At 48.3% G+C, this 18,974-nt stretch overlaps 1 protein-coding gene across 3 annotated transcripts in view; it reads right to left on the bottom strand.

Moving 5' to 3' along the window:
- The window catches only part of KCNJ5 (potassium inwardly rectifying channel subfamily J member 5), a 28,106-nt gene extending 17,354 nt beyond the window's left edge, over positions 1-10,752 (bottom strand). For 2 of the 3 annotated variants that reach the window (XM_082682792.1, XM_082682791.1), the window contains exon 1: positions 10,384-10,752. The gene's annotated coding sequence lies outside the window, so the exon portion shown is untranslated. Of the gene's footprint in view, positions 1-9,519; positions 9,600-10,383 lie in introns of all 3 variants that reach the window. The other variant, XM_082682793.1, reaches the window with a different exon arrangement.
- Positions 10,753-18,974: the final 8,222 nt, after the last annotated feature.

Genomic DNA, 18,974 nt, shown 5'->3' with positions numbered 1-18,974 from the left:
TTGGACACTGGACTTGGAGATATGCTGAGCATGGTGTGAAGAGCTGTGGTAGCACCAAAAAATTCTCCACGCTAATCGGTCTTCAATGAACACAACCTGTCAGCCCGAGCACAAAGGACGCCGGAAGGCCATCCCAGGACTCATACTGTAGCAAAGACAGGGTTGTGTGGGCTTCTCTTCTGGTGCCCACCAGTCTGGTTCCCATGGTCCTAACAAGCCCTGTCTCCTCGCCCACAGCCTTGTTCTCTGCAGTCGCCTCCATTGGGCAGACAGCTGTCATGACCCCCTTGCTTTCCTACAGTGCATCTTCCGCTAGCAGCCTTGTCCTCTCCAGCCGCACACTTTGCAAGCATGCTGTCACCGGTAGAATCCAGACAAGCATCACAGGCCTCCCTTTCCATCATGGTGGAAGTGGTTCTCAGCGGGGAGAAATTTCTGACTTTAAATGCATCAAAAAATGTGGAAGGAGCTCTCTCCCCAGAGGAGGGCTATAATAACAGGAGCATGGGTCCGGTCACCTCCCAAGCTCATTTCTGGCTCAGATGTAATGACTGTTGACCCCCCAGGGATTAGGAAATCTTGGGATAACAGGACAGTGAGGCTCTGACATGAGTAGGGTCAGACCATGGGTGCTGGTCTTATGCCCAACATGTTCCTCAGTCTCAGGGGCCCACAAGGGCTTGGGGATGCATACTCGTAGCTCGGCTCCAAGCTGAATGCCCAGTGAAGGGGACTCTGGCGAGATCGGCTACAGCCAAAGTGAAATTTGGCACCCCTCTGTCTGGAATGCAAGGATCTCCCGTGGCTATGTGACAGCGGGGAGGGGTGGGGTGGTGGTGCGAGCGCCAGGAGCAGGGTGAAGGGCTTTCATTGGAACATGGAGCCAGGGACAGGGTTGTTGGAAGAATGGACTTTGTCAGATAGGACACTTCATCACTGCGGGTGTCCTGGCACACCATGTCCCTGAAGGCTTAGCTGGGAAGGCCACTGCAAGGGAGCTGCTGTGTCAGGTGGACGAGGAGGCTGCTGAGGGACCCCTACATGGCCCAGATCACACTGCCCCTTCCTGGGGAGCGCTCGCAGTTGCACGCATCTCCCCAGCCCAGGCATCCCGGCCTCCACCCCAGGGTGGTCTTGGTCCCTCTGAGGGGCGCCCTTGATTCTGGCCCCTCCGTATTTGGTACTTTAAATACGATTGGTATTTAAAGCCAAGTCAAGGTGGAGGTACGGACCAGAACTGTTCCCCAGAGTCCCTCAGCTGTCCCCAGTTTTGAGTCAGAGATACCCTGCCAGGAGCAAGCCCTTTCGGGAACATCTAGCCCACCTGTGCAGCTTTTCTGATGCCCTTTACTCATTCTGCTATTGTTCTAAGCATGAGTTCAGTTTGTTGGCTGTAGCTCGTTATGCTGACTTCTTGTTTTTCTTTGCCGAGTAGCCCTGGAAGAGAAATCTGTGTGTGCGTGTGATCAGAAGAGGCGCCTTGTTTATGTTAACTCCATCATCTCAACGACACCATAGAGTAAGATCAACGTGTCTGTCCCACAGGTAAGGAGGTGGAGAGTCAGGGAAGGCGGGGTGGGGGGTGCGTGGAGTGGGGGTGGGGGAGTGAAAGTCACGTGACCCCAGAACAGCCCATCCTGCTTTGTGCTGCCTGGTGCTGACCCGCAGAGCCCGCACTCTTCCACTGTCCCACCTGACATCCATCCAAGTCCAGGGCACCAGACAGTGTGATCTTAGTTCTGAAGTATAATCCTGACCTTCCTGCCCACTTAGCTTGCCCTGAATTACACACTGCTGCTGCAGTCCCAACCCTGGGTCTCCTTCCTATGTAAGAACTGGAAATATCCAAGGGAATCCTAATGTGAAGGAAATAGTTCCCGTTGTTTCAAGAAAATAATGGCATGAGGTACCTGGTTCCCTAACCTATCTTATTCCAGGCTAGAAGGTATGCAACAAAGCAGTGTTATTATTATATGGAATTGTGATGGAAGAGTAATGGAAATTGGCATCTCTGTTCGGGCTCTTTCAGAATTGGGTGGGCTCATGAGAATCCTATAATATGAATCCCACTTTCTAGTGGGAGAGCTGTGGCTTACCCAGGACACATAAATGCTGCTTTACTCACTGCCAAGGTGATGACGCGGTAGATGTAATAATACTGAACGTGAAGATTTATGTAGTATAAACACAGACAAATGCAACAATGGGCCAAATGGGTGACCTTGACTTTTCTGGCTCTGCCCTGAAGGGCACCAGTCAATGTCAGCAGGGGCCCCAGAAGATGAGTCTGGGGCGTTCAGAGCCTTGGGCAGCCCAGACAAGGAAAGGTAACTAGCTGCTCACTCAGACTGTGTCCATGGAGGGTTTGGCACCACAATTCTAAGGAAGTAATAAAACCTCATGCATTATTTTATGGTATCTGCAGAGAAACACATGCTCTATCAGAAGGGCTGTGGACTCATCCCATGCTTGCTTTGTCATGAAAGAAACAAAAATACCATGCTTGCTTTGTCATGAAAGAAACAAAAATACTGACACTTCACAATAAAGATAAAAAGCAAAGAGAGAAGGATTAAATCGTGTTTCACTCAAGAGCTTTTTTTTTTTTTTTTTTTTTTGGAATACCGAGTTCTTGTCTGAAAACAGGAGCCAACAGATCTGGCATTTGCTGGTGGAGTTCAGTTCTTTGGAGAAAAAATCATTTTGGAGACAAAAAAATCATTCTGATGGTACTTAAAAGATTTATTTGAATATATTTAAGGGAGACCAAATATATCCAGCAAATTTTAAAAGGGCAAAATTAGGCCTAATTCAGGTTATGGAATACAGATTTGTAAGTCTTACTCATGTCGTGAGTACATTTCCAGCAACTTAACATTTCATATAGTGCCTAATGATTGAGCTGGACCTCTATGGAGCAGGCCTGAAAGCTTGTGACTGAGGTTCCCAACCTGTGTGGCTCTCATTTGCGTAAGATGGAATATTTCATGGCCCTCCTTGGCAGGCTGCTGTGGGCCACCCAAGGGCTCCTGATGTCTGTTCTTCCTAATACTCAGCCATGGCTTACTGGCCACAGTCCCAATTCACCCACCCAGCCCCTTGCAGATGATGTATGAAAAATCGTGAGTAAAAGGGCATGAAAATCAAATTAATTCATTTTCCATTTTCCCCACATTTGTATCTGTCTATCCAGTACTTTTCCTTTTCAAGCCCACTATCTCTTTGAAAGCGAGCTGCATAGTTATGATACATTCTCTTCATTGTAACCCTGCACTGTGAGTATGTATTCTGCATTAAATAATAAAGGAGATTAATAATTAAATCAAAGTGAAAAACCACTTGTTTCCTGCCTACAGCCCAAGGGACAGATTTCCTGGTCTGGTGCCAATTTATCAATGATGATTAGAGCCTAGGAGATCGGAGAGGTACAGAGAAGATGGCAACGAGAAAGCAGGCTAATGTGACTATGAATGTACTTATGTACAAATGAAAAAGACGGGATGGTGATAGAAGGTGAGTGAATGCGGAGAAAAGACCAGAGAAACAGGCACAGCAGGTAAAATGCCAATAATTGGAGTTGAAACCTATTGGGGGCTCACCCTACACCAGATTGCATTCTAAATGCTTTACCTATATTAACTCATTTAGTCATTTCAGAAAAGGCATGAGATGGGTACTGTTTCCCCCATTCTACAGATGAAGAAACTGAGGCACAAGGGAGGGTGAGCCCACTGTCCCAAAGCTGGTGTTTGCATGGATTAAAACCCAGGTGAACTGGCTCTAGAGTCACTCTCCAAGTCTAAGAACAAAAAAAAAGAAAATGTCCCAAATGCTCCAATAAAGAGGAATGAGACAAATCTTGTGGGAGAATGAATTAACAGGAAAAGCTAGTGAGAGTAAGAAAAAAATAAAGTCAAAGAATTGAGAGTGAAAGCAGGTCAAGAAACAAAGGTTGGAAAGGAGACAAAGTAAAAGTCCGTGGGGCATCAGAAATGAGTGTCGGGAAGAAGAAAAGAAAGAACAGAGAATGGGATCTATCAAAGGGAGTATGTCACTGGGCGTACTACATTGGGTATACTACAGACTCCTCTCCTTTGCTGTCTTAAATAATCTTCTCCATGCCTGCTCAAGGTAGATGTTCTTATACCCATTTCACAGATGGTAATCTGAAGGTCTGAGAAACTAAGTGCTATGTCCAAGGTCACACAGTTAGTTCATGGCAGATCAGAAAGAATTGGTGTTAATGACAAAATGTCGATGCAAGAAATTAAAGAGTAGCTAAACAAGTGAAGAAATATACTATGTTCGTAGACTGAAAGATTCAATACAGTGAAGATGCCAATTCTCCCCAAACTGAATATTCAGGGTTAACGCGATTCCTATCAAAATCCCACAAGAATTTTTTTATAGATGTAGAGAAGATTGTTCTAAAATTTCTATTGAAAAGGAAAGAAATTAGAATAGGTGAAACAATTTTGAAAAAGAAAGAAGTAGAAGAAATCAGTCTACTAAATTTTAAAACTTATATAGCTAAGTCTATGTGGTAATGGAGGAGAGATAGACATAGACCAATGGAGCAGAACCCAGAAAAAGACCTTCATAAATACACCCAAGGAGTCTTTGACAAAAGTGCAAAAGGGATTCAATGGGAGAAAGATTGTCTTTTTAACAAATGGCACCAAAGCAATTCAATATCCATAGACCAAAAAAATGAATTTGACTAAGTCTCAAGCCTTATATAAAAATTAACTCAAAATGAATCATGCACTTAAATGTAAATGATACAGCTATACAACATTTATGAGGGGGAAACATGAGGGAACCTTCAAGATCTTCAAGATCTATGGCAGGCAAAGAATTCTTAGACTTGACACCAAAAACCTCATCCATAAAAGGGGACAGTTATAAATTGGACCCCATCAAAACTCAAAGTGTATGCTGAAAAAAGACCCTCTTAAGATGGAAAGACAAGCTTTGGAGTAGGAGACAATGTTTGCAAACCATGTATATGACAAGGATTGGTACCTCACATCTTTAAGGAATGCTCAAAATCCAACAGCAAAACAAACAATCTAATTAGAAAATGGGTGTAAGAAATGAAAAGATATTTAGGCAATGACAGCATACGGAGAGCAAATGGAGAGCATAGGAGCACGTGGAGAGAGAGTCAATATCATCAGCCATTAGAGAAATGCAAAACCAGGATGAGATATATTGCATACTTACCAGCATGGCTACAATGAAAGATAGTGACAATACCACATATTGGCAAGGATGTAGTGAAAAAGAATCACTCCTGCATTGCTGATAGGAAGGTAAAACAATGTTTCAGTTTCTTAAAGAACTAAACATAGTTACCGTGTGAACCATCGATTGCACTTCTTGGCACTTATCCCAAAGAAATGGAAACTTAAGTTCATGGAAAACCCCCTATACATGTATTTAGAGCAGTTTAAATCATAGAAACCTCAAACTGGATACAACAAGCATGTCCTTCAAGGGGTAAAGGTTGAACAAATTCAACAACCACACCGAAATATCACACACACACACACACACACACACACACACACACACACCCTTGGATGAATCCCCAGAGAATTATACTGATTGAAAAACCCAAAGGTTATATACCTATGATTCTATTTATATCACATTCTAGAGCTGACAAACTGTAAAAAAGGAGGGCAGATTCATGGCTGCTGGGGGCTAAGGAAGAGGTCGGGCAGGAGGGAAATAGATTTGGCTCTAAAAACAGGGCAACACGAGAGATCCTTGCTGTGATGGAAATGCTTTACTGCATGAACGTTTAAGGGAAAGAATCAGTATATGCACATAGATGGAGGGAAAGACCAGAGCAAGCAGAGGCCAGTCTCAGGGCCTCCTGGGGCTCCCTCCGTGGGCTCCCTTCTCTCTTGGTGCCTCGCTGCTTTTTTGAACCCCCTTGGGAAGTCTTCCCTGGTTCTCCCCGGCCTCCCTTTGGCCCCTCTGCCTCTCTGCGATGGCTCTTCTCTCTGATTCTATAACTTATCCGTGGGCACATCTGCTTTCCTCAGTCAGTCCCCGGAGAGAGCTCCAAGGTCGGGCAGGCAAGGTGTGTAAAGGACCTAATCCCGTAACACAGGTTCGAACACATGGTCTGTAGTAGGAGCTCCGTTCCCATCTTTCAAGGAATATGTGAGTGACTTTGAGTCCAAGGAAGGGCACTTTCTGAAGTGACTCGGGCACCCTGACTAGGGCTGTGAGGCCTGCATACCTTGCTGTCTGGGATAGCCCAGGGTCGCTGGCTGGGCATAACATTTGTCTGTCAGGGTCTCTCGGACCCAGGCACCGGCAGGATCTGGTACCCCCACTGGACGGCCGCCTTCCTGGAGCAGAGGCAATACCTTCATCCCTGTGGCTCCTCTGCCTCTCCTCCTGGCCAGACTCTTGAACATCAAGCCCTCAAACCCGCCATCTTGGAAGGGACAGACTCTGAGAGCAAAACGCACAGGACACAGGGTCCCCCAATAGCATTTCTCTGCTGTCGTTCCCCACACTCCTTTTCCTTTATGAGCAGCAAGAGAGAAGGCAGGACGATGGCATTAGGGCCTCCGTGATATTCAGGTAAGGGGCCTAAAATGTGAGAAGAGGACATTTGCGATGGGTGCACCCGTGGGCCTCCACCAATCGACTCACAGGAGAGAGGAAGGAGATGCTAAAAGCTTGTCATGATCTCTCCTCCCCTTCCCCCTTCTTGTATTTCCCTTTTGACCCCCCTCCTCTGGCCCCTAGCCCCGCTGGCCACCAAATGGGTTGATGAGGAAGTGCTGTGGCCACCTGACAGACTGGTCCCGGGGATTCCTGACCTTTGCCCCTCAGTCCTCTCTGGGCTGGAATTAAAATGGAACTTAGCATTTACACACCAGCCAGGAGCTCCAGGGTCAGGTGTTAAAGGTTTGGCTCTGACATTTAACTTAACACAGTTGTTGGCAAGGGCTGCTGCCATCCGGGGCTCTGCGGACTAGAATAGCTCACTTATCAGAATGTCAAGGTAGGAGGAACTAGATAAGCCTGGGGCACTGGCCGGGGGCCAGGACTCCGGCCCTCGGCAGCCAGGCAGCCAGGGTCTCAGGAAGGGCCTGCTGTCCCATCGGTTTTAAAATAATCCCAGAGAAAGCCACCCTCAAGTCTCCTAGAGAAATACATTCAGATATTTTTTTTCAAATGCCACACTGCACATGCTTCTCGTCTTGAGGAAAAACAGAAAAATTCCTCCATGGGCTGACAACTGTCTCCACAAAGCACATCTCATGATGGACCTTCTCTTGGAAAGGCTGCCAGCTCCCCGTGGCCAGTCTGTAGCTCAGACGCAGTGAAAAGTTGAATCTGAAAATGGCTCCTTTGAACCACCTTGTGGACTCCTCCTTTCTCTCCATGGTATATCCCCAACACCCCCGCCGGCCGCCCCAGCCTTAATGTTTGAGCAGAATTGCACAGAAAACGTAAGCTTTGGCGCTCACGCTCCTGAGTGGAAAAGCATTACTCTGCCCAAATGATCCCATTCCAAGGTTTTCCAAAATTATGTACTCCTGCCACATGCTAAGCGATCAAATCAAGGGCCGTGAAACTGATTTAAAAACAAGAAGCAGAAGTAGATATCATTTCCAAGAATGTGAGTGTTGCCTACACCCATGTGTGGCTTGGCCCACAGAAGGCAGTGGGAGCACGGTCCTTTGCAGGGCAGGTGGGAAGTGGGGACAGGGGGGCGCGGTGCTTGAGTTGTCCCTTCCCTGCTGTGGGGTTAACTTCCGCACAGGTGATTCCAGCAGTGCGAGAGTCTCCGAGTCCCTGGCTGAGAACCTCAGGCGGGCACTGACAGACAGCCCCACGGGGATCTTGCTTGCCGGGGACAGTAGGGCAGAGAGAACATCTGTGACAGAGCCACACTGATGTTTCTGCTGGACCCCCAGTGGAAGAGCGTGGCTCTGCTCACGATGTGCCCGCAGACTCAGGGCGGGGGTACCCATGAGAGACTTCTCCCTGGGGAATCCCAGTAAGCTTTGACTTCATCCTCAGGGAAGAGAGCCGTTTCAGGACAGCCCCAGCCAGCTTGAGGGGCCGGCCCCTTCTCTCTGCTCACAGGTCTGCCTGTCTTCTCTTCCAGGGGCACGGCTTGCTAGTTGGAGTTCACTCATTCTCTCTGTACTGTGGGTGAGCTCCTTTGAGGAGTTTCTTCAGGCGGATGCTGCCTGTGACATGGACCAGCAGGTGACAGTGGCTTTTGGAGAGGACGGGAGAAGTCTGTGTGAGTGGTCCCCTGTCAGTCACCGAGCTAGAGAGGCTATCTGGAACATGACTGGGGGGACCTAGGGAGCACTGTCTTTCCCTGGAATGTGCAGACGAGCTCCCTACATGGCGTTGCCCCTTTCGGTGGCAGCCCTGGTGCTGTCTGGATCATTTAGGCTGTTGTAATAATTTATTATCAACCTCATAATTAGTAAACAGAACCCAACTAGTAATGAACACTTAATAAACGCTCCAACACATTCCTTCCAGGGTAAAAGAAGGTTGTCTTTTTCTATCCTTAGGCTGTAAGTCTCTCCTCTCTGAACTTAGTTTCAGATTGTTTGGGTCCAAGGTAGTATAGGGGGTGGGATGAGGTGAAGAGGAGGCTGGGAGGAAGGCGGGAAAGCAGTGGATGGAAGAAGCAGCAAACCCATCACACACACCGAACGCCTAAGATCACACAGTCAGCATTCAATAAATGACCATTTCTTTGTATTATTGCCAAAAAGCAGAGTGAGGCCATCTCGAGGCAGATCAATAGTTTAAAATCCCAGGCAGTACGACCAAGCTTTTCGTGTCAGAGCCCAACCAAGGGCCTCTGCCTCTACTTCCCATGCCATCCACCCTGCTTGGTCCTTCCACCAGATTCTAGGGTGCCCCAGGATCTCATCCAGCCAGCTGATGGGATTTACACCCGGCTTGGAGGAAAAGACACAGATTTGGGAAGGTCAGTGCCTTTCAGGGTTAGTGTTTAATAGGGAAAAAAGTCTGGCTTTGAAGTCAGAGGACAGGGGTTTAGAGGATGGCACTCTGCCGTGGCTCCCGCTCTCAACTCTAGCTGTGGTCTCTCTCATCTGTAAAGCCGGTGAATGACCTCCGCCCCACAGGACTGGTGTCCAGATGAACTCATACGACCGTGTCTGGCTCAGTTCTTGGTTCCATAAATATTAGCTGTTTTTCACTGCTTCTCTCCCACATGGAAAAGTGTTTTGTGGACCAGAGAGCCCGAGGGGGGGGGGAAAGTAAGTTTTGGAGTCAGACCCAGGTGAGAATTTCTCTTGTAAGCTGTGTACCTCCCAAAAGTTACACAGCCTCACCAAGGGGCTGTTGCTCAGCTGTAGGAAAAGGATGCAAAATCTGTTTCATTAAAAGGATCAAGAGAGAGCAAAGCACTTGGCACATTCTGACATGTGCCTGTTGATCTTCTGGTGGTGGAAAGGGGCTCTGGGAATAGTGCTAGGCTCACCTTACCTGACCTGATGTTTAGGCCAGACCCTGGAAATTTGGGGGGCCAGACCCCGGTCCCATTGCCATGAGGCTTCTCCCCAGTCCTGGGAGAAGGAGGGACAGCACTGTTTGATGGAAAGCGGAGATGGTTCTCCAGGGAGACACAGGGATTTGGGAGAAGGGAAATAACGATGGCCTTCCCTATCCCCGTCCCTGCCTTTGCAGCCAGGACTCCTGGCCTTTCTGAACAGTTGGAAAGATGTTTAAAAAGAGATAGGGAGGCATGCAGGAAGTGACCAGGCAGCAAGGAGGGCAGAAATAGCAAAGGCCATGTTTCCAATTTGGCCAGACTTAAAAGAAAGCAAGAGTAAGCTGAGGGTCAGAGGCTCTGAGGGAGGTCGCTGCCCCTCCCCAGCCCTCTGCACCCCCCATCTGAAAGCAGAGCTGCTACCTGGGGGAAAGGTGCCTCCCACTCCCTACTGCCTTGGCCTCTCAGAGCAGGCAGGGGGCATTCAAGATCTCCTTGGGGGGGGGGGTGTGTACCCCAGCTCTGGTACCAGCACAGCATGTTTTTAGCCCTCTGAAGGCTGAACTCCCAGTGCCCAGGACACCTGTGGGCTCTGGGGAGCTCGGATTTCCCGGCTGGATGGTTGGACTTTAAACCTGCTACAGTGGTCTTAAATTAGATAAGTAAGTAAGTAAGTAAGTAAATAAATAAATAATAAAATTAACCCGCCCTAAGCCCTTCGCTGTCCCCATGGGCTCCCAAAGTGACCGGTGCTTGGCAAAGCTAACCGCCAGGGGCAAGGGGCACTTTGGGAGTGCACACCCTGCCTTCCAAAACAGTGAGCTGGGGAGAAAAGGAAGAAGGAAAAGAAGACAACTTACTTGTTGAGATCAGAGCTTCCGAGTCCCACTGATGCTAACTTCTGGAGCTCCCTTAGAGGCAGTGCCGGGGCGCTCAGGGCCCTTGAGGGGACTCCCCCACCCCAACCATTACCACAGCCTCGGACTCTGCCTGGAGCTCCTCCCTGTCGTGGGGTCCTGCAGCGGGAGGCTCCTAAGGCATCCTGTCCCTTCCCTAGCCAGCCCCTCAGTCACTCCCTTCCTCCGGCAGCGGGAGGCTCTGCTCACGCTCGCACTCTCCCTCGCTCTCCCTCTCTCTCCCTCGCTCTCCCCCTCCTCCCCTCCGCCCGCTTCTCTCTCCCGGCTGTCTTCCCCTCCGGCCCCAGTACAAAGGACTCTCCCTGTAATAATGTGTAATAACCCACTTAAAGGGCCCAGGGTAGAGGCGGGAGGGGCAGGGGCGGGGCGGGGGAGGGGAGGCGGGCGGTCCCGGACTCCGCAGGTTCTGAATGAATAGGGTCCCGGCGGGGGGAGAGAGGACCTGAGGAGAGGGGCAGGAGGCCCTCCGCCCCTCTCGCGCCCCGTCCGTGCTACACCTGCCTGGGCTGGTGGTACTGGGGGTGTTTCTGGCCTTGCAGAGGCCAAGGACAGAGATGTGTGCCAGGGTACGTGTGCGCGTGTGAGCGTGCACCTGTGTCCGCGTGAGCGCCCCCGTGTTTCGTGGGTGCGGTGGAGTAGATAGAAAGAAGGAAGAAACTGGAAGGCAGAAATTTGGGGTCAAGAGCCTTGGACGGGCTGCTCAGTCACTCTGCCGTGCCCTGCCCCCACCCCCACCCCGGGTCTCGGGGTCCCTGGGGTCTGGTCAGAGACAGACCTGGTCTGAAGCTCCCAGGGCTCTCCACTCACCCCTTAAATGTCCTCTCCAGGGGCACGTGACCCTTGGCTGGGTAGGAAGAGCAGGAAATGCTCCCCCCCCACTGCTCAAAGAAGTCTCCCAGGGAAGGAGAGCCACTGCCCCAGTGCCTACCTAGGCTGAGTAGAGTAGAGCATCTGCCTTCCCTTTTGGGTGCTTCCCTCCCTGCCTGGAGGAGAGATGATTGCATGCATTTATTCCTTAGTTTGTGGAAGTTGCTGGAAAGACAGCTGCAGATGGGGCTCCCCCTGCAGAGAAAAGCCTGCTGCCTGGGAAGGGGCCTGCAAGCTTCTCAGCGGACCCTTGCTCTAGGTCCTGAGGGCCTCCTCTCTCTCCGCAGGCCCACCCCATCAATGTTTGAGGTCGATGTGCATGATACCATAGACTCTGCCAAGACAGTGACTGTGACTATCTTGTTCTCGGCTGTGTCCCCAGCACCTAGCACAAGTGCTTGATGAATACTTATCAAGTGAACATTGTCAGCAGCAGGAAGACTGGTTTGCTAAATCACAAGAAGACAAAGTGTTGTCCCTGGGACTAGGGTGCCCCAGCCTAGCCTTTCAGTGAGCACAGCAACATGGCGGCGTCCCAGAAGCTTGGTCTCCTGATGGCCACCCCAGGGCTCCTGTTGCCACACAGCACAGCATGCACACAGCCCACTACCCAGGGTTAGAGCACAGAGGGTCCCCCTCCTCTTCCTCCATAGAGGGGTCAAGTCCTTCAGTGTGGCTGCAATCAGTCTTGACTAAGTAGGAAATCTCTAAGTCCCCTTATGAGATTTAGCTTGTCTCCCTGCTCATCCATTACATGTTGATCTAATGGTTTAACATTCTGAGAAGAAAGTTCTTAATTCCTTAATTTCCAAGCTCTTGGGAGAAGCCTCCACTGTGTAGCTCTGTGGTCTGAATGACATCCATTATATGAATTTTCTGAGCCTATGAGGTGCTTTGTCCTGGGGCAGCCATTGCTTTGGGTTTCCATATAAAAACCCTGGGATTTCTTCTGCCAAACTGGGGAGGTGGCTGACTTTGAAGCAAAATGTACAGTGGTCTGGGAAATATTTTGTAAATATTTCACAGTAATGGGAACTTGGACCAGGAGACAGAAAACCTGGGTCCGGTTCTCAACCCAGATCTGAAAAATGAGAAATATGGGCATTTTCAACTTGACTGCATTTTGCGAATTGGGGTGAACCTTAACCTTTCCATACACCTAAGTCTTCCAGAGAGCACAGACAACATTTGAGGAACAGAGACACAACTCAAGGACCGCTCAAGGGGATGGGCAGATGCTGGGGGCATCTTTCGGTGTCTGCAAGTTGATGAGGGGATGCTTGAAAGCGCTGAGAATTTGGGGGTGTCATCACTGAATTAGAGTCCAGAGCCACTGCCCCTGTCCACCTCCCTCGATTCTCTTACCTGAGGGAGTGATGAATCACAATAGAAGTTTTCTTTTTTGAATGTGACACACAGGAAATTATTTTTTTTCCTATTTATAGAAATTCCATTTGCATTTATGAGACTGGTAATGTCTCATAAATATTTCCTGCCAGATAAAATATTAATTAAAAGAGTTTGATGAGTTATACTCTGAAGTCCTAACGAAAACTCTTCTAAGACAAATATTTGAAGTCTTTTTTCTCATGTCAGGAGGATTCCTTATACATTATTTGCGTATGTTAATAAGTCAACCTATCAACAACAGAGATGTGTCAATTAATGAATATTAACTTGCCATATTTAAGAGTTGAAAAAAGTATGAGAGTAGTATAATAGATAACCTTGAAGATGCCACACAGTTGAAAAAACAAAACACAACGTTAACCTCATTTGTGAAATCATCCCGTACTAGGTCCCTTTTCCTCAAGAGACTATCAATAGCCTGAGTCTGGTGTTTTTTTTCCTCCCAATTTCTTTATGCTAGCACCACACACACACACACACACACACACAGACACACACAGACACACACCCATTCAATCAGTGAATATTAACCCTATATCAGGATTTTTGCTCTCAAAAACTCTTTTGTTTGATGAAAGCCTACTACGTTTGAGACTTTGATATGTACTATGAGAAAAGCAGAGAAGTATAATGGCAGCTTTGATCTACAGTGCCTAACAATTTAATTGGGAAGGTCAGCCTATGTGCGGGAAAAGTTAGCAGACAAATTAACAACTTGGGCTTTTACTTCATAGGTGCTAATTGCTGGGATGATGGTGTAGGAGAGATGGTAAAGCTGACACAGCTTGGAGAGGAGGCTCTGGGGGCTGACATCTGGTATGTGATGGGAGCCCTGAAGTAAGACTAGGTTTTGAATAGGAGGCAATAGGGTCTGTATGCAAAAAAAGGTGGGGGGAGGCAAGGCTCCCCTGTGTTGGGGACCTGAAGGGAGGGATTGGAGCTGGGGGAAATGGCAGGTAAATTGTGAGGAAGGGATAGTGACAGTGACTATAACTAACTGAGTGTCTATTATGTCCTCAGCCCAGCTAAGTGCTCCACATCCATGAGAATTTTACTCTTAGCACCTCACAAGAAAGATCGTACTACCACCATTTCTCAGATGAGGAAACTGAGGTACGGACAGATACAGTGTCCTCCATGGCACAGTCATGAATAGTGATTTTCATGACCCAGTTTTGTTAGATTCCAAAACCAGATTCCTGACAGTTACAAGTGAATTGAATTGTGCCCCCCCCCATTCCCCAGATTCATTTGTTGAAGCCTTAACCCCAAGTATGTTGGAAAGTGATTGTATATTTAGACATAGTGTTTTAAAGCGATGATTAAGTTAAAATGAAGCGGTTAGTTTAGGTCCTGATCCAATCTGACTGGTGTCTTTATATGAGAAGGAGATTGGAATGCACAGAGAGACACGGGGAGGTGGGGGGTGGGCAGGGTGGGGGGGGGGTGGCGTTCACACAGAGCCAAGGCCATGTGAAGATGCAGAGAGAAGACAGCTATCTACAAGCCAAGGAGAGAGGTCTCAGGAGAAACCAGCCCTCCTGACACCTTGATCTTGGACTTCCAGCCTCCAGAACGGTGGGAAGTAAATTTGCTGTGTAAGCTACTCAGTGTGTTCAGTGTTCTGTTCCGATGGCCCGAACACACCCATGAGAAAACCATGCTGGAGGAGACTGCTTCTCAGAAGGGCCTTGCATCCCAGGCCATTGAACGTCCACTTTACTCTGCAGAAGAGAGAGACTGTTGGAGATTCCTGAGCTGGGGAGAGGTATGGAAGTCATTTTCATGGAGAGATTCCTAGAGGCGTTTTGTGCACTATCCACCCATTTAGTCGTTTCTGTGAGTCACTCCCGAGCGCCGAGGTTGTGACTCAAGCAGCTGCAGAGTCCATAATTGTGCGGTTCACCTCTTCCCAGGGCTCAGCACAGTACTGGTATGTGGTAGATGATAAATAAATACTTGCCAAAGGAGAAAAAGGTGATGGGCTAGGTTTTGGCAATGGAAAAAAGTGGCAAGACAAACAGTGTGTCTTCGAGGAGCTTATAGTCTGGGGAGGACACCAGTCACCGGTCAGTAACTAATTCCACAACTGTTTGGTTTCAGTGCAGAGAGCTTAAGCAGCGCCATCCCATAGAACTTCTGCAATGAAGGAAATGCTCTCCAGTCTGTTCTCTCTACTGAGGCGTGTGTGGCTCTTGAACATGTGAAATGTGGCCACTGCGAAAAAGAAACAGAATTTTAATTGTTATTTATTTTTTGTTTTTTAAAAGATTTTACTTCTTTGGGGCGGGGGGAGAAGCAGACTCCCCACTGAGCAGGGAGCCCTCTGTGGGACTCGATCCCAGGACCCTGAGATCATGACCTGAGCTGAAGGCAGATGCTTAACCCAACTGAGCCATCCGGGTGCCCAGGAAACAGAATTTTAAATCTCATTTTACTTCTTTTAAATAGGCACAGTAGTGGGTGGCCACGAGATCGCCCAGGCTAGGATCCAGGGAGGGCAGTCTGGGCTATGCGATGGTGCCGGCCTGAGGTGACGACAAAGATGGGGGCAGAGAGACCCTCACTGGTAGTGTGAGAGACTGGTAGTGTGCTCAGGGGCCAGCGGTATGAGCACTGCTCCTGAGACACTGTCAGAAATACTGACTTCCAGGCTCCACCCAATCCTGCTTCATTTTAACAAAACCCCAAGGGACACCTATGCACACGGAGGCTGGTGAGAGAACACAGGATAGAAAACACAGATGAGGAAGACTCAGCAGACCCAGTGCCTGGCAGAGGCTGGGAAACAGGGAGAAGAGGAAGGGACCTCGGTCGCTCCTCCCTGAGCCGTGCCCCTTCCCCGCCCCTCCACTAAAGCCCTGATCATGGGGTACTGGGAGCTGCTTACCGGTCTCTCCCCTCTACCTACAATCTATATGTTATCTTGAGGGTGGGGACACAGGTTTTTAAAATTCTTGCATTACCCGTGTCTGGCATCATGCCTTTTATTCAGCAAATATTTGCCAAATGCATGCATGCCTCGTGATGGGAATCTGGAAATCAGAAGGAGCAGGTGGCTGGGACAGGAGACACACACTTCGATTGTAGATGCAGCGCGCTGCCTCCAGGCTGGACGAGCCTCTTAAATGGGGTTGTCTGAGAAGAGGGAGGAACGGATGCTGGAGTTGAGGAGGGCATCTGGGACATCAGCGGAGGGACTGCCATCTGCAGGGAAGGGAAGATTGGAACTCCCAGGCTAGTTTACCTATCTGGAAGACGGTGAAGAGGGAGAGGAGAAGAGGTCAGAATTGGGGGCCATGCTCGCATCTGGGGTGAGGGAGGAGGAGGAGGAGGAGGACCCGGAACAGGACAGAATGGCTGGAGGGGAGCTCTGCTGAGGTGGGGGGGGGGTGGAGAGTGAAGGGTTGAGGCGGCACCCTGCAGAAGGATGAGGGACAAGAAAACATTATGGTCAGTGTCCCAGCTTCATTCACTAATAAAATATTTCCTTGAAAGACTTCTCTCAGAAAGACATGGGCTCAGTGGGGGCGGAGGCTAAGAAATGTGTCCCCACAGTTCCCGCTCCCTGCGGATCCAGGAGTCAAGGGAAACAAAACCGAGGGGAAAAACTGCATTGATCAGGTTATCAAGAAGTCATTAATAACTGCAGGATGTATTAAATAAGCCTCTCTTCATGCCTGATTTCCATGCCTGCGTCTCTGCTTCCAGAGTCGATAAGCATCCCACCTGTCACTGGGGACCCCAAATCCATTTTCCATAGAATCTCTGGTTTCTGACGTCAGTACCCAGTGTAGCTTGGGCTTTCCTAAGACAAGCTTGCCGTTCCTGAACGTCCTCTTCTTCACGAGTCCAGGCCGGGTGCCCAAGAGAGACATTTGCCACAGTTGGCTGCACAGTTGTAACATCTGTGCTCCTAGAAGGTGGGGCACGCCACAGCCAGACGACTCTGCATTTTGTCCCCAGCGTTCAGTTTTCAGTTACGGCACCACTGAGGGCAGATGATTTTTTCTTCCCTGTCCGTGAAGAGAGATGACATTTGAAGACGGAAAACAACAACAACAACAACACACAGCTTTAATTCTTTCCTAACTTTATTGATAAAATCTCATTCTGCTTTACCGAAAATTCCATAGAAATGCTTGACCAGCAGGCCCTGCCTGCCCAGGCCGGTTCCACAAGTGGCCAAGAGCACCACCTAGTGGTTGAAAGAGATTTCTCACGCGGTGGAACAACGAGTCCTTGGTTCATTTTTATCTTTGGTTTTTGTTTCATTAAAGTCATATATACACATTTGAAGCATCAAATGTCCCAAAATGTACTGGGTAGTTTGATAGGAAAACAGCCAGGCCTCCTCCTCCCCCATCTCCCAACTTCCAGACGCTCCTACTTTCATCTCTGCCATGTTTTCCCTGTTGTTTTAACCGCACATCTCTTAATGACACACCTGCAGTAATGCTTCTAGATGCTTCTGTTTTAGAGACTCTCTAACTTCCCACCACCAAAGATGAACTTCCCAGCCGTGTAGCTGGAACTTAGCTCCCCTCCCCCACCACTCCTACCACTTATACGCTCCATTCTCCTTTCCTCTCCCCCCCCCACCCCCGTGGGATTTTGTCAGAATTCCTATCAGATAGTTTGTTGTAATACTAGTATGTCTATAAAATTTGGATGGAGCATAGCTGATCTCCGTGGCTGACCAGACTACTTTTTCTGTCCTGCACAACTTCCGGGTTTTCCTGGAATCCCCAAGTCTCTTGGTTTTGTTTGTTTTAGTTGCCTTTGCTCTTATCAACAACTCCAACAAAACATTTCCACCTAGGGTTTCAAGCTCTTCTTAAGATGTCCAAGAAAAAAAAATAATTAATTAAAAAAAATGTCTGGGTATAGCTGGTGTTTTGTTGATTTCATCTCTTGGGGAAATCTGCTCCGGAGCTTTCTGCTGCCTTTGGTCTGCATGGATTACCCTCTCTGCTGGGGACATGGCTGGCCTCCTGGCATGTCTTGTCCCCTCCCCTCTCTCTTCCTGCCTCCCATTTCCTGAGTCTCCTCTGTGCTTCTTTCTTGGTTCATTCCCTCACTTTGGAGCAACATGTTCTATGGTTCTTTTCCGGGAAAGACAGCATGTGAGGTCAACTTTTTTTTTTTTTTTTGAGACTTTGCATATCTGAAATATCCTTGTTCTACCAGATTGACACCTTGGGCAGGTACGGTGTTCTAAAACAGAGACCACTCTCCTTCTGAACATTACAGAGATGTCTTAATTTTTCTCCCATTTTTTGATGATTTTGAAATGTCCAAAGCTTTCATTTCTGATCCTTTTATATGTCCACTTTTTCTTTCTGAAAATGAGCCAGATCTTCTCTTATCATGTTCTGAATTGTCCCAATGATGTGGGACTATCTATCCATCTTGTTGCTTGTTAGGTAGACTGGTCTATCATTGCCTTCCATTCTGGGAGATTTTCTGGCAATGCTTCTTCCTGTTTTCTCCATTCTCTCATTCCGAAATTCCTGTCACATAGATGTTAGACCTCGAAAACCTCTCATTTTCTTATCTTTTCTCTCCTAATTTCATCTCTTCGTGGTTTTGCTCCATGTCCTGGGAGACTTCCTCAACTTTTTCTTTCAAACTTTCTGTTAATATTTTGGGTTTTGCTACTGTATTTTAATTTCTAAGAGACCCATTTTTATTCTCTTAAGGTTCATTTTGGAGGGTTAGCATTCTTTTTACTTGCTTTCTTCTTCCTGCCCAGTCCCTATTTCTGCTAAAAGGCTTTTGCACGTCCATTTATTTTAGCTCCTCAGCTATTGGCTATTGGGTGACCTGCTAAGAGAAAGTTCTAGATCAGAGGATGGGGTTAACAAACTCTGGCCAGGCCATTTCATTGCAAGAACCCCGGTTCCAGTTTTGTCCTTGGTGGGGTGGGGGGGGGGTAGTCAGATTTTTCAGGAGCAGCTGTTTCAGTCTCCTGCTTAGAGGGTCAGATCCTGACTGCCGGTCTCTGAAATCAAACTGGGGGAGAGAATTGGGGACCATCTACTATGAATATGTTTTCTTGGTTCTTTTTTCAGGGCATGATAAACTCATCCTTAATGGTGCTCTGTGTGCCTCTGTCCAGGGGCTCTTCATTTTACCATCTCCAGGAATGACTCTCCAGACCTGTGTAAGGGAGGACCAGGTGAACTTCTTTTCAGCCTGGGCCAGGGAGGGAATCTGCAAGTCTAACTGCTATCCTTCCTAAACAGACTCAACGA

The sequence above is a fragment of the Mustela nivalis genome (assembly GCF_964662115.1).
Source record: "Mustela nivalis genome assembly, chromosome: 9".
NCBI lineage: Eukaryota > Metazoa > Chordata > Mammalia > Carnivora > Mustelidae > Mustela > Mustela nivalis.
The sequence above is the reverse complement of the archived record's forward strand: the minus strand, read 5'-3'. Positions and strand labels throughout refer to the sequence as shown.